Source organism: Gracilinanus agilis, chromosome 2 (assembly GCF_016433145.1).
Source record: "Gracilinanus agilis isolate LMUSP501 chromosome 2, AgileGrace, whole genome shotgun sequence".
In the NCBI taxonomy this organism is placed as follows: domain Eukaryota; kingdom Metazoa; phylum Chordata; class Mammalia; order Didelphimorphia; family Didelphidae; genus Gracilinanus; species Gracilinanus agilis.
The window spans coordinates 269,117,386-269,130,792 of NC_058131.1; positions in this window are offsets into that span (position 1 = coordinate 269,117,386).

Genomic DNA, 13,407 nt, shown 5'->3' on the forward strand with positions numbered 1-13,407 from the left:
TTCAGAAGCCCCCAAAACCTCTCAGTTTTAGGCCTTATTATCTTGGCTCCTGCCTAGAGGAGCTCTCCTCTAGCATTATGGATGCTCTGCAGCCACTCTTTTTTTTTTTTAACTCTTACTCTCTGTCTTAGAATTGATATTAAGTGCTACTTCTGAGAAGATCAACAGGACTAGGCAATTGGGGCTGGCTTTGTGGTGAGCACTATACAATCCCACACTGCCTCTAGAGTTCCAAATACATAAGATAAAAGTTGAAATGCTCATTCTCTCACAGTTGTGTAAATGGACATTGATAGGACATTGATTTTGATCTTAAAACTATATTACTTTATAGATTCTGTTTTGCCCAGGTGCCTGCTGTTTGTAAATAAGGGCTTCTCCTAATGTTCTTTGGACATCTTGTACAGAGCCATTTCTCTGAGGGGAAAATTAAATAATTTGAATTTTTTCATTCATGGAGATAACCCAAAGAAAATGTTTTTCTTAGGCTAAATAATCACATCAGACAGGAAAGCCAGATGGTTTGAGGGAAAGAAGACTGGACCAGTTTCTAGGTGACTTGCAAGTTCTGGGCCTGTTCCTACTTCTCTGTGTGATCTTTAGTCATATCCCTCTAGTGCTCTGGCCTCAGTTTCCTTTGCTATAAAATGAAGTTGGACTGGGTGATTTTGAAGAGCCTATCCAGCGTGAACATTTTATGACTCCCAAGAGTTTGAGCTGGAGAACTTGACTATGGAAAGCAGAAATTAAAAAGAAAAATAAGCCTACCCCTGGACAGCACTGTAGCTTGCATCTTGTAGTTAATGCTGTCGTGTAAACCATTTCAAATTTGTTTGTGTAAGTACACAAGTGCTGGTATGTGCATATGTGTGAAGTCTTTCTTGGCTGCTGCACTGACTAATAGTTACCTCCAGACTACCTGGATCTACATTATTCTTTTTTAAAACTTTTGCCTTCTGCCTCAGTATCAGTTCTAAGGCAGAAGAGCATCAAGAACTAGGCATTTGGGATTAGTGACTTGCTCAGGGTTAAATAGCTAGAAAGTCTGAGACAAGACTTGAATCCAAGTCCTCTTCACTCCAGGCCACCATGCTACTTAGCTGCCCCTCGTATATTTTATTTTTCAAGAAAGCTGAAGATTCTAATTCCTAAGATCTTAAGAAGGCAAATGTTCAGAGGGATGGCTCTCAATGGCTCATGGCTCAAATGGCTATGGAAAAAAATTTTTTTTGTGAACATTAAAGATAATTCACTTTTTAAATTAAAATTGCTTTTAATTTTTAAAAATGCTTTTGTTGAAAAAAGACAGCATATAAAAAAAAATCCAGTCTTCACCCTACTTTGGTTTGAACAAATTGTACACTGCCATCCAATATAGATAGTCAGGCTGCCTCCTAAGGAGGGGAGCACCTATTATTAGAAATTATTTGGCCAAAGTCTGAATTCCTATTTCACCAGACATTAAAGCTAGCTAACTTTTTTCCCCCTAACCCTCACCTTCTAACTTAGAATCAATACTGTGTATTGGTCTGGAGGCAGAAGATTAAGGGCAAGGCCATGGGGTAACTTGCTCAGGGTCACACAGCTAGGAAGTGTCTGAGGCCAGGTTTGAACCCAGGACTTTCCATCTCTGGACCTGGTTCTCCACTGAGCCCCTCTTAACTATTAAGTCAGATGTCGTCTGGACATAGCATGCTTTCTGGTTGGGAAACTTGACTGAGGATTCCTACATCCAAGGAGGAAGGAGCCCGGGCTGAGGAGTCCTGTGTGACTGGATGCTGCTAGTTGGATTTCTCTTAAATGTCATAATAGAGGCTGCATGAGTGACAGAAGCTTGTCCTAGTCCTGGATGGTAGAGAGCATGTGGCTGATTGGCAAATTGCCAGGATTCTGTCCATGGGAGGTTCTTCACTCTAGAAGAGCTACACAGTCGGTTGAAACAACAAATAAACCCTTAGGTAGGCTGCTTTTCACCACTGCCCATTCCTGAGGCCTTCCTCCTCCTTGAGGCTCTCTTGCTCTGCCTTAGCCTCCTGGTCTTAATGTGGTACTTGTGTGGAGTCTGAGATTCCCACCTGACGTGTGTGTAAAGATTTCCCATTCCCTGAGTTGTGTGACAGAGCAGGTAGCCATTCTGCTCCCTTTTCAGGGGTTTGGTATAAGACTTCCCACTGAGAAATGCCTTCCCACTGCCTTTCAGAATGCCAAAAATTCCCACCTGTAGAAATGTGTTGCTTTAGAACTTAAAGAGTCTGAGAGCTGGGACAGAATGAAAGTTCAGGGACTAACTTAACTGGGTGGGAAGGTGGGGAGAGGTCTAGGACAGAGGCCAGTGCTCTTAGAGACCCTGGTCTGCCACTCGATGCTGTCGGGGAAAGGTTGGCAAAGGGGAAAAGGCCTATTGGAGATGATGTCAAGAGATGTCAAAAATAAATTTAGAAGACCCCCCCCACACACACACACAGTTTTGCCACCTGTAGAATGGGTTTCCATTCTTTGTGCAGAGATTCCATGTAGAGTAGAAAGAACTCTGAACTTAGAATCAGGACCCAACTGGACTGAAAAACTAGTTCTGACACTTTAACTTGCAGCGTGACCTTGAATAATTCACTTACCTCAGTTTACTGAAGTTGGTATTTGTACTGCCTACATCATAGGGTTGTCTGTCCATCTTAAAGCACTAAGAAAATGTGGTTTGTTGCTATGTTCCTTCTCTTTACTGTTGAAACAATAACTAGAGAGGATATGGCAGTAGAGGTGTTGAGGGAAAGCAGCAGGACACTGCTTTAAATACTTGGGTTGGCCGTACGGCTCTCCTAACCTTACCTTCAACCTTCAGTAGTTTTAGCATTTACAGAGCACTTTCACGTAACGCAGTCTTCTCAGACCCAAATAACAACCTAGTGAAGTGGTGGTGCAGATGGCGTTATTTTACAGATGAAGAAACCGAGGCACAGGGAGTCTGTAGCTTGTTCTAGGTCATATGGTAAGTGGCACTGCTGAGACTTGAACCCAGATGTCCCGACTCCATGTCTAGTTCTCTTTGGAAATGCTACAGTCATTGAAATCGATGACCAGAATGGTCTCTCTGGTCCGGGATTTGTATGCAATTGCTAAGCCCATCTCCAGGCCTCTTTCCCATTTACTTCAGGCCTCTGAGGTGCATGGAAGGTTTTCTCAAACCCTGGTTGTAAAACTTTCCAGTTCCCAAAAAGTTGCTGAAAGCTCTCACCTAGGGCCTGAGTCTTGTTTGGGAGTCTATTACAGCTCTTGGTGCACTGTTCGCATGTGGGAATGATTTATTGTTCCTGAAAATTAACTTAAATCAAATGTGTCCCTGGCCCAGCCACCGTGCTAGAATCCAGATATGGCAGTGCTCGACAGAATGACAGACCTGTGGCATCTCAGGGAGCAGAACTAATGTTTACCCAGAACTGGTCCTATTTGACCCAAGGATCGGGAAGTCTAGGGCCTTCACGTGGCCATTGACCATTCTTGCATCCAAGCTGACCAGGGAGAAATTTGTCACTTAAAATGAAGGGCAAAACTGCTGAAGAATTCATTGATTAGGACAGGGATGACTGCCTTGTGTTTCTGGGTGCCCTTTGCAAAAAAATGCATCATCTAGTGCAAATGCTAAGTCTCAGTAATGAACAGCTTACAAGGAGCAGACCTGGGATGACTGACTAGAGCTTTGTTTGTTTGTTTTAATTCTTAAACTAGGGTTTAAATGACTTGCCCAAGGTCACACAGCCAGGAAGCATCAGAGGCCATCTAGAGCCCTTTTTATCTGTGGTCTTATTGAGGCCACCCTCCCATTTCCTGGGTTCACATCCTAAGGGGTCCTCTTTGACTCACCATTACCCCACCCCTCTTCAAACTTTTGCCAAACAGCTTGATTTCACCTCTGCAACATCTCTCTGCCATTGCCATCGCTCTGGTGCAGGCCTTCAATGCCTCACCCCAGATTACTGCAGAAGTCTGCCTCAAGTCTTCTCCAGCCACCAAAGTAATTCTCCTAAATTGCAGATCGGGCTTTGTCACACCCCTCTACTCGAGGGATTCCCTATCGTTTCCAGGATCAACTATACAATCCTCTGGCATTCGAAGCCCTTCATAACTGCCCCCTGTCCCGCACACACACCTGTCCTTCTTACACTTAGTACTCTGCCATCATGTACTCCCACCCAGGGACACTGGCCTGGTGTGTGCCACAAACAAGACCCTCCACCTCTGCGCTCTGACTGAGCATTTTCACTGGCTCTCCCCCGTTCCTGGAATGCTCTCCCTCCTCATCTCTGCCTCCTGGCTTCCCTAGTTTCCTTCAGGCCCCAAATCAACTCATCTCTTACTGGAAGCCTTTCCCAGTCTCTTAATTCTAGTGGCCTCCCTCATTTCTCACTGTCTCATATATAACTTGTTTGTATGTGTCTGTTGCCTCCCCTCATTAGATTGTGTACTCCTTGAAGTCAGAGACTGTCTTTTGCTTCTTTTTTTTATACCCCCAGCCCATAACACAGTACCTGGCACATAGACCACCCCTAGTCCCTGGACCTTCAGACCCATTCAGGGATAGTATTTTGGGGGACTGGAGAGCAAAGTGTTGAGCTCTCCACTGACCAGTCATGCCTCAGAGGGGTCTTTCTGGAAATCCACACTTGCTTTCTTAACGCTCTGATCTCTCCAAGTCAGAGTCTTGAGAAAGAGACCTCCCCAAGCAGCAACCCCGATGGAACGACTGTTTGGAGAGTGAGAAATCAAGGACTGGCCACTGATGAAGCAGCCAGCCGGTTCTGTGTACTTTGGGATGCCTTCCTTTGCCAGGATAATATACACCCAGAAAGCCATCAAGAACTGAGCTGCTCCTGGTTTTCTATAGCAGAAGATATGTAATTCTGAGCACCAGAAATCTTTGTGGTTCTACAAAATGCAGAATCGGATGTGGGCCATACATGGCCAAGGGATTTATATCTTAGGCGTTCAGGAAAGCCTGGTACTGAATTCAATTTGTACTCATATACCAAAGGAAATCTTTTTGGTTCTTAACCATCATTCCATTTCTGGATGTAGTCCCTACCAGAGATATGGTTTTTCCCCCTGTACTTTGAAGAAAACACAGCACGAGGTTGAGTGATGTATAGAAAAGAATCTGTCTTTTCTCCTCAACCTCAGGCTTCCCTGCCAAGAGAACTATTGGTTCCCTTGCCTTTGCTTATTATGTTTTCTGTCAGAAAGGCACACATCAAGCACTAGGATCTGTGGACAGAATGGAGGCTTTTTCCCTTGCTGAGGCCTTGCCTTCAGGTAAAGATCTCAGTCCTGGTTTCTCTTATCCGTATAGCTCCCTTTCCTCTCCATTCCAATTTAGGGCCAAGGACCAAGGTCTGAGATTAATTTGAGTCGTTTTGGGATCCATTTGCTGAAACCAACCCCATCCCCAGCATCCAAACAACCGCCTCTTACTATAGCAGCTCCTGGTCATCTCCACTACTGTGGGCACCCTGGAGCCTTGTCACAAGTCTTCGGGTCCATGAGGCTAACCTTGGAGGCACAATTCAGAATTCTTGGTCCCTGGGAGTTGAACGTTTCATGGGATAGTCAGAAAGTCTAGCTCCCAGTCCCTGCTATGCTTCTGTGGGACTTTGGGTAGGCCGCCGGGTCCCCCGCCCCCCTCATCTGTAAAACTGGGGAGTAGTGTCGGATAAAATTTCATCAGGGAATGCTGGCCCCCAAACCAAGAAAATTCTTGGGAAACGGCCCCTAGATCCAGCCCCTTGCAATCTTGGAGGCCCTGCGGTCCGGAGAATCAGGAACCCAGAGACCTTGGAACACAGAACTAGCGCTGCTTCGCGAAAACCGGGCTAATAGCTCAATCCCGAGCCGAGTCACGGCAGGGGGAAGGACTCTTCCAGGCTCGCCAGGGCGTTGCGCAGGGGGAGCGCGCGCATCCAGGAGGGTAGTGTGGGATGCTGCTGCTGACGCGTGCGCGCGCGGACCTCGGCAGTCCCTGCGCCAGCATCCTCTGCGGTGGCTGCGGCGCCCATCCCCTTCCCCACCCTCAGTCGCCCCCACCCCCTTCCCCTTTCTGTGGGCATCTCCCGGCCCCAGCGGCCATGGAGACTGAGGTGCCCCGCATGGACCCCCGCCTCCTCCTCCTCCTCCTCTACGCCGTGATCCTCCAGGAATTGCTCTGCGGCTGGATGGAGCTGCAGCGGCAGCGGGCCAAGCCCAAGAAACAGGCGGGGCCCCTGTGGTCAGCCAGGTGGGGGAACGGCATTGCGGTGGGAGGGAGGAAGGGCGCTCTCCGGGATCATCTCTCAATTGCAGACTTCCCACTGGGGTGGCCGGATGGCCCCCAGGGCATCGGGGCACAATCTGAGAGCTTGACGCTCTGAGGTTTCTCCATACGAGTTCTGACCGATAAAAACCAAAGAGGAGCTTATTCTAATAGAGGATGACGGGAGGAGCAAGGGGATAGAGCCGAGCCTCCTCTGTGGATGGGGCTGGGAAGGAGGAATGCTCTCTTGAGCTCGAGAGGAAGGCCAGATGCATCCCCTCTAGGGGTGGCCTCTTGCCCTCCACCTCCACCCCCTTAATTAGGGGTGGACCGGTACAGTTAGAGCACTCTCATTCATGGTCATCTTTTTTTTTTTTTTTTTTTTTTAATCAGAGACTTGGATGAAGGCACTGATGGTTTCCCAGATTTCTAAGTGCCCTCAAACTGGGAGAGATACTTAATATGCTGGATGATAGAATTCTTGGGCTGAAAAAATAATTTAAATGAAGTCAATGTAAAATCTTAGACCCAAGTTCAAAAACATCAACTGTTCATGTGCAGGATGGGAAAGATGGACTAGACAGCAATTAGAGGGGCAGGGGGAGGGAAGCTTCATTTATCATTTTAAAAAGCTAATGCAAACTAAGACTACATTAATAAAATCTAATGTCGAGAATGAAGCAGCTCATAATTTTGCTGACCAACCCCAGCTGGAATATGGGGTCCATTTTGGGGTAACATATTTTAGGGAGAATTTTGACAAGCTGGACTCTGTCCAGAGCAGGGTGACCAGGATCATGAGAACAATGGGAACCCGTGTCATACCAAAATCTGTCTGTATGTATAGCTTGGAGACATATAGCTTGGAGAAGAGCCAGCCTTGGGGATGACACAGTTGTCTACAAATGTCTGAAATTCCGGCATATGGAAGAGGGACAGACTTGTTCTATCTAGCTTCTCAGAACTGTTTATTTTCAGCCTATCCTACCCACACCCACACCCACCCCCTTCCAGGCATGAGTTCCATCAGCGCCATCCCAGCTGAGTAAAGTATGATGGTGCAAAAGTCATTACTGTCACCCTTCCAGTGTCTAGGTTGGAGGGGACAAGCTCTTATCTCCCTTTCGTCTTTACTGTGATGTTCCAGTGGTTGATCCTGTCCCCACTCAATTGCCATTTTCCCACACCAAAAAAAGTATCACCATGTCTACCTGTCTTCCTGTGTGACCATTTCTCCTGCCAGCTTCATCCCTCAGTCTTTGTGGTCATCATCTGGAGATCTTCCCTGCTTTGTTAGTTCTGTCCTGAGGTGTGTTCCACAGATCTGTGTAGAGTAGCCCAGTTGCAAATACATGTGGTTTAATCCGAGAGATGAAAAATGTTTTTGCCATGAGGGGCTCAGTTCTACTACAGTGTTCAGAGTGGTTTGAGAGGCACAGAGACAAAAGGAAAAATTAACAGGGATAAATGAAAGGACTTAGTTGGGTTCAAAAAATCAATTGCATAAGTATAGCATGATGATGGCAATACATGGTGAGCCAATTCCTAAGGAGAGGGCCTGGGGTGTTAGTGGACTAAAAAGCTCAACATGAGGCAATAATGGGATGAGGCAGCCAAAAATAGCTTTGGTTTTAAGGTTCAAGAACCAAAGCAAAGGGTCCAGGACAAGGGAGCTGGTTTTTCTCTTCTCTGGCTTGCTCCGACCTTATTTGCATTATTTTGTTCAGTTCTGGGCACTGCCATTTAAGACCGCAAATGAAGGCAACCAGGATGCGGAGGAAAGTCATGTTATATGACTATTGATTGAAGGTCCTAGCATTGTTTATCCCAGAGAAGAGAAAATATAGTAGAAGCGATGATCCATCTCCAAATATTTAAAAAGCCGTAGTGTGAAAAGAGATTAAGCTGTTTTCTACTTGGCCCTAAAGGGCAGAATTAGGACCAGATGGGTGGAAACTTCAGGGAGGTAGATTTTTGCTCTCTGTAAGGAAAAACTCCAAGGTAATTGTCCATGTCGTTAATGGGATAGCCTACTTTGCTGGGTAGAGAGTTTACTATCTCTGGTGGTGTTCAAGTGGGGATCACCATTTGTTGATGAGGTTACGCAGAGGATTCCTGCTTCCTGTAAAAGCTGACCTCTGAAGTCTACCATTCTTTGATGGGAGGGACAGAGGAAGAAAACAGAGTGTGCCATTTTGCCAAACATTGGCATTTATATAATTGCCTTAAAGTTTCTGAAGCATTCTACATTTGTCATCTCATTTGATCCTCCTAACAACCCCAACAGGTGGGCACTATTATACATATATATATATAAAGAACCAGACTCTTTAGAAATGTCTGAGGGAGTATTCAAACCCAAGCCTTCCTCCTGATTCCAAGTCCCACGATGCTCTATCACTGACTGCACCATACCAAGGCCACCTAGGAGGTCAATGGCTTGGCCCTAAAGGCCTTGGGGATTTGGGGTGCTGGAGGACCTCCAGTGACCCAGTCTCTGTCCACTGCAGCTTTTCTAGGTCTCGGTCAGGTCGACCTGGTTTCTCTCGGCCGCTGGTGTATTCTCTGCGCAGGGAGCGGCTGCGGGACTGGCGGAAGGCTGGCAGGATCATCCGAAAGGCCTGAGGGACCCCCCCAGTGCTTCCAAGAACCTGCATGTAGCTTCCCCGGGCCCAAAGGAGGAGGAGGAGGCCTGGAGCCCAACAGGAAAGGCTGTTCATGTGGAGGATGAGTTTACTCAGAGAACAAGGCCCTGGCCCATTCATGAAACTGAGACAGTACCCCTCCACCTTCCCATCGTGCCCCCCAGGGCTGCTGTCCTCCCTACCTTCATGGGAATGCCCGGGCACCCGGTATCTCTTAGAATGGGTGCTGTTTGGGGTCACCTGGGACCAGGCGAGGAAGGCGGAGAGAACTGAGGCTGTACTGCCCCTGCCTAGGAGGAAATGTGTATGAAGGGGAGGGCTGGGGGGGTGGGGTGGGGAAGAAGGCTCTGATGGGCTTCCCCACCCAGGTCCCAATTTGGAAATCTCTCAGGCAGCTCAGAGTGGTCTAGAATGTGGTCCTTTCTTCCTCCACCCACCTGGGGCTACATACTTCTGGAAGAGTGGCCCAGGGCTTAGGTGATGGGGAGTGACTTAGGAAATGAACTGGGGAAGCCGAGGAGGAATTGTCAGTGCAGAGGAAGGAAGTGATGGGTCCTAGATAACTCCAGGCCCACACTCGTCTGTATGTGAGGAGTTGGGGAGACCAGCTGGACGCCTTGTCCTCAGGGAGCTCATAGCAGGGGGGAGGCAAGAGGAAGAAGGCCAGAGCCAGGAGCGGAGCAGCAACAAGGAGCCGAGTTTGTAGCAGCCAGCGCATGGGCCAGTGGGTACTTCAGAAACAGGCATGAGAAAATTTGTCTTTAAGACGTATAAATGAGGGGCAGCTGGGTGACTCAGTGGATTGAGAGTTAAGCTTAGAGATGGGAGGTCCTGGGTTCAAATCTGGCCTCAGACACTTCCCAGCTGTGTGACTCTGAGCAAGTCATTTAACTCCCATTGCCTAGCCCTTACCACTCTTCTGCCTTGGATCCAAAACACAGCCTTGATTCTAAGGTGGAAAGTAAGGGTTAAAAAAAAAAAAGTGTAAATGGCAATTGTCTTTATGAAACCTGCAGGTTTCCAGTCCCTCTTCAAGAACCAACCAATTAGGGGCAGCTGGGTAGCCCAGTGGATAGAGTGCTGGGCTAGGCATGGAAAGGACCTCTGTTCAAAACTGGCCTCAGACATTTTCTAGCTGTGTGACCCTGGACAAATCATTTAATCCTGATTGCCTAGCCCTTACTGCTCTTCTTTCTTAGAATTGATACTAAGACAGAAGGTAAGAGTTAAAAAAAAAAATCCAACTAATCCCACGTACCCCCTCCCCTATGGTACTCACACATCTGTTGCTCTATAAGTAACTTATTGAATGTTTAGTAAATAAGGTACTATATATAATATCTATCTAGAGCTAATACCTGCTTTTTAAAAAAAAGAAAAATTGTTTTTCTACCCAACCCCATGGACCCCTTGAAGTCTATCCACAAACCCTTTGGGAGTCTGGGAATGTCAGATTAATAACCTCTATCTAGGATTTCCAGTGCATTTTGTTTTAAGACTTTTTAAAAACTTATTTTATTTTTTTCTTAACCAATTACATGTAATAATAAATTTCCACATAAATTTCCCTAAGTTATATGATCAAACTTATTTCCCTCCCTCCCTCCTCTTCCCCATCCTGGATCTGGCAAGCAATCTGATCTAGGTTATATACATATTATAATATGTATCATGTATTATATATGTATTATTATATATGTATTATCATCTTTCATCATATGTTCCTCCCCCCCTCTGCACAAACCAAACTTCTTCCTGTTTTTCATATTTGGCATTTCCATATTGTTTATTTTTGTGAGTGAGAAATCTTATAAAACCCAAACCCCAAAACATAAACCCACATATGCACTTAGACTTTTGAGACGCCCCCGTGTATCTTATTTATACGCACACACCAAGATGAGCACACATACGATATTGGACCCAGACATGAAACTGAGGACTAAGATGAGGAGATCCTCCTCTCTGGGACCCCAATCTCACCTTTCAGTAGGTCCTTCGAGCTCACTTCTGCAATCCATCATCTAACTACTTTCCTCTATGATTCCTCTGCTCCAGCTCCTTGCTTTCCCCTGAAGACACTTTGCTGACTCCCCATCTCCATGCCATTGCTTGGGTTGTACCCTCTTCCCCATCTTCCTTCCCTCCCCGTTTCTGTCTTCCTTTTGGATCCCCTTTTCAAGGCTTAGCGCTCATCCTCCCTGTGGGATCTCCTCTGAGCACCCTGCCTGGGCATTTAAGGCTCTTCACATCCTGACCCCACGCTACCTTTCCAGCTCCATCGGAGGTTCTTCCCCTCTGCACAAACCGAAATTCTTCCTGTTTTTCATATTTGGCATGCCATCTCCTGTCTCTCTTTCACTGCGTGTGGAATGTCCTCCCTCATTCGAGACTCAGATCAAGGCCCCGCGCCCACTCTCCCTTCTGAATGATGTCTTTCCTGGTCTTCCTCCCGAGTCCCTTCCCTGCCCTCTACCAGCTTCTTGGATCTATTTTGTAGGGCTCTATAGAGGGGCACTTTGTCTCCCCCATTAAAATGTAAACTTCAAGGCAAGGATTGATTTTCTTTTTGTCTTTCTATCCCTAAGGCCAAGAACTCTCCCTGCCCCATAGCAAGGGCTGAGTAAATGTTTGTCAATCATTTGGTTAAAGTCAACAAACATTTATTAATCACTGACTATGTACTGAGTACTGGAAGTACAACAATAGTTAAAATGTGGACTTCTACTATCAGGGAGCTCACAACCACGATAATAATATTGTTTATATAGCACTTTAACATTTTCAAAACACATTTTATGTGTTATCTCATATGATCCTCACAATGATGCTATAAAATAGATGCTGTTATTATTTCCATTTTACAGATGAGGAAACTGAGGCATTCAGAGATTTGTGACTTGCCCTGCCTCACATAGCCTCACATAGCTAATAAGTGCCTGGATTTAAACTCAGGTCTTCCTGCTTCCAAATCCAGCACTATTAACCTAGCTGCCTTAGAACATCAAATTGAGAGAAAGATATATACACAAATAACTCTGATAGAAAGGAAAGTGAGAGGAATACAAAGGAAATGTCAGGAGAAAGTGCCATGAAAATCTGAGGAGGAAGAAAAAAAAAAGAAAAGAAAATCTGAAGAGGAAGAGATCTTTTTTAGAAGGGCTTGTTGGATGTATGTGAACCAGTGCTCCCCTAACCAGAGCTTGCTCTCCCCAATCTGATGAGTGTGAAGTGGTACCCCAGAGTTGTTTTAACTTGTATTTCTCTAATCAAGACTGATTTAGAAATTTCTTCATGATTATTGAGAGCTTTGATTTCTTGATCTGAAAACTGCTTGTTCATATCCTTTGACCATTTGTCAATTAGAGAATGCCTTATATGTTTATAAATTTGATCTAGCTCTCTATAAAATTGAGAAATAGAGAAAAATTTTAAAATGTATATATTTAATATCTATTATAATATCAATAATAATTAAAATTTTATAGATTTAATATTATTTTAAAATTTTCCCAGTTAAAATAAAAAAGAAGGGTTTGGTAGTCTTTGAGGGAAGACTTTATAGAGTACAGGAAATTTGAATTGGGCTGTGATAGAAGAAAAGGTGAGGAGTCAGGTGAGAACGCTTATTCCCACGAATAGGAGAGAGGGTGACCAGGGAATCTGAGACTGGAGAGGAAAGGAGAAACAGAGAGGCAGAAAAATGGCTCATTTGGTAAAATGTAGAGCATGTGAAAAAGAGCAACATCCAGAAATCTCAGAAAGGTTGGTAAGAGCCAGACTGTGAAGACACTCAGACGCCAGGATCAGGAGGCTCTTCTTCACTTAATAGGCAGTAGAGAGCCATCGAAGATTTTTGAGTAATGATATAATCAAAGTGTTTAAGTTAGAAAGATTACTGGGGACAGCAACATGTAAGAGGGATTGGCAGAGAGACCAGCATCACAGAAACTGAAGCAAGAAATGAGGGACTGAAAAAATAAAAAAGAAATAAAGAATTGAATAGAGGTGGGAGAAGTGGAAATGGGGGGGGGGGGATCGTGACAGCGGGAGCTCGCAGAACTCTGGAAACTTTACCATCTGTGTTGCTTACTGTGACTTGTCCAGGCTCGCACGGCCGGTAAGTATACAAGGCAAAGATCTGAACCCAGGTCTTGCTGCCTCCTGGTCCAGCACTCTATCCACTGTCATGTGTGCTGCTTTTTGGATACCTGGCACTCATTTCCTTTTGTTATTTTCTTTTCCCTGTGTGTTCATGCCTTGTCCCCTCAACCAGATTCACAGGCAGGAACCATGCCTCTACCTGTCTGTATCCCTACTGCCTCCCCCAGCTTCCTGCGTGAGATAAACACGAAGGAAGCATTTCTGATGCGGATAAATCTACTTCCCAGACTCTGGCTTGGGAGAGATGGTGGCAGAGCAGGAAACAGCTGCCATCCTAAGTAGGAGAAAAAGCCACCAGCTCTGTTTTATCTGCAGCGTCCA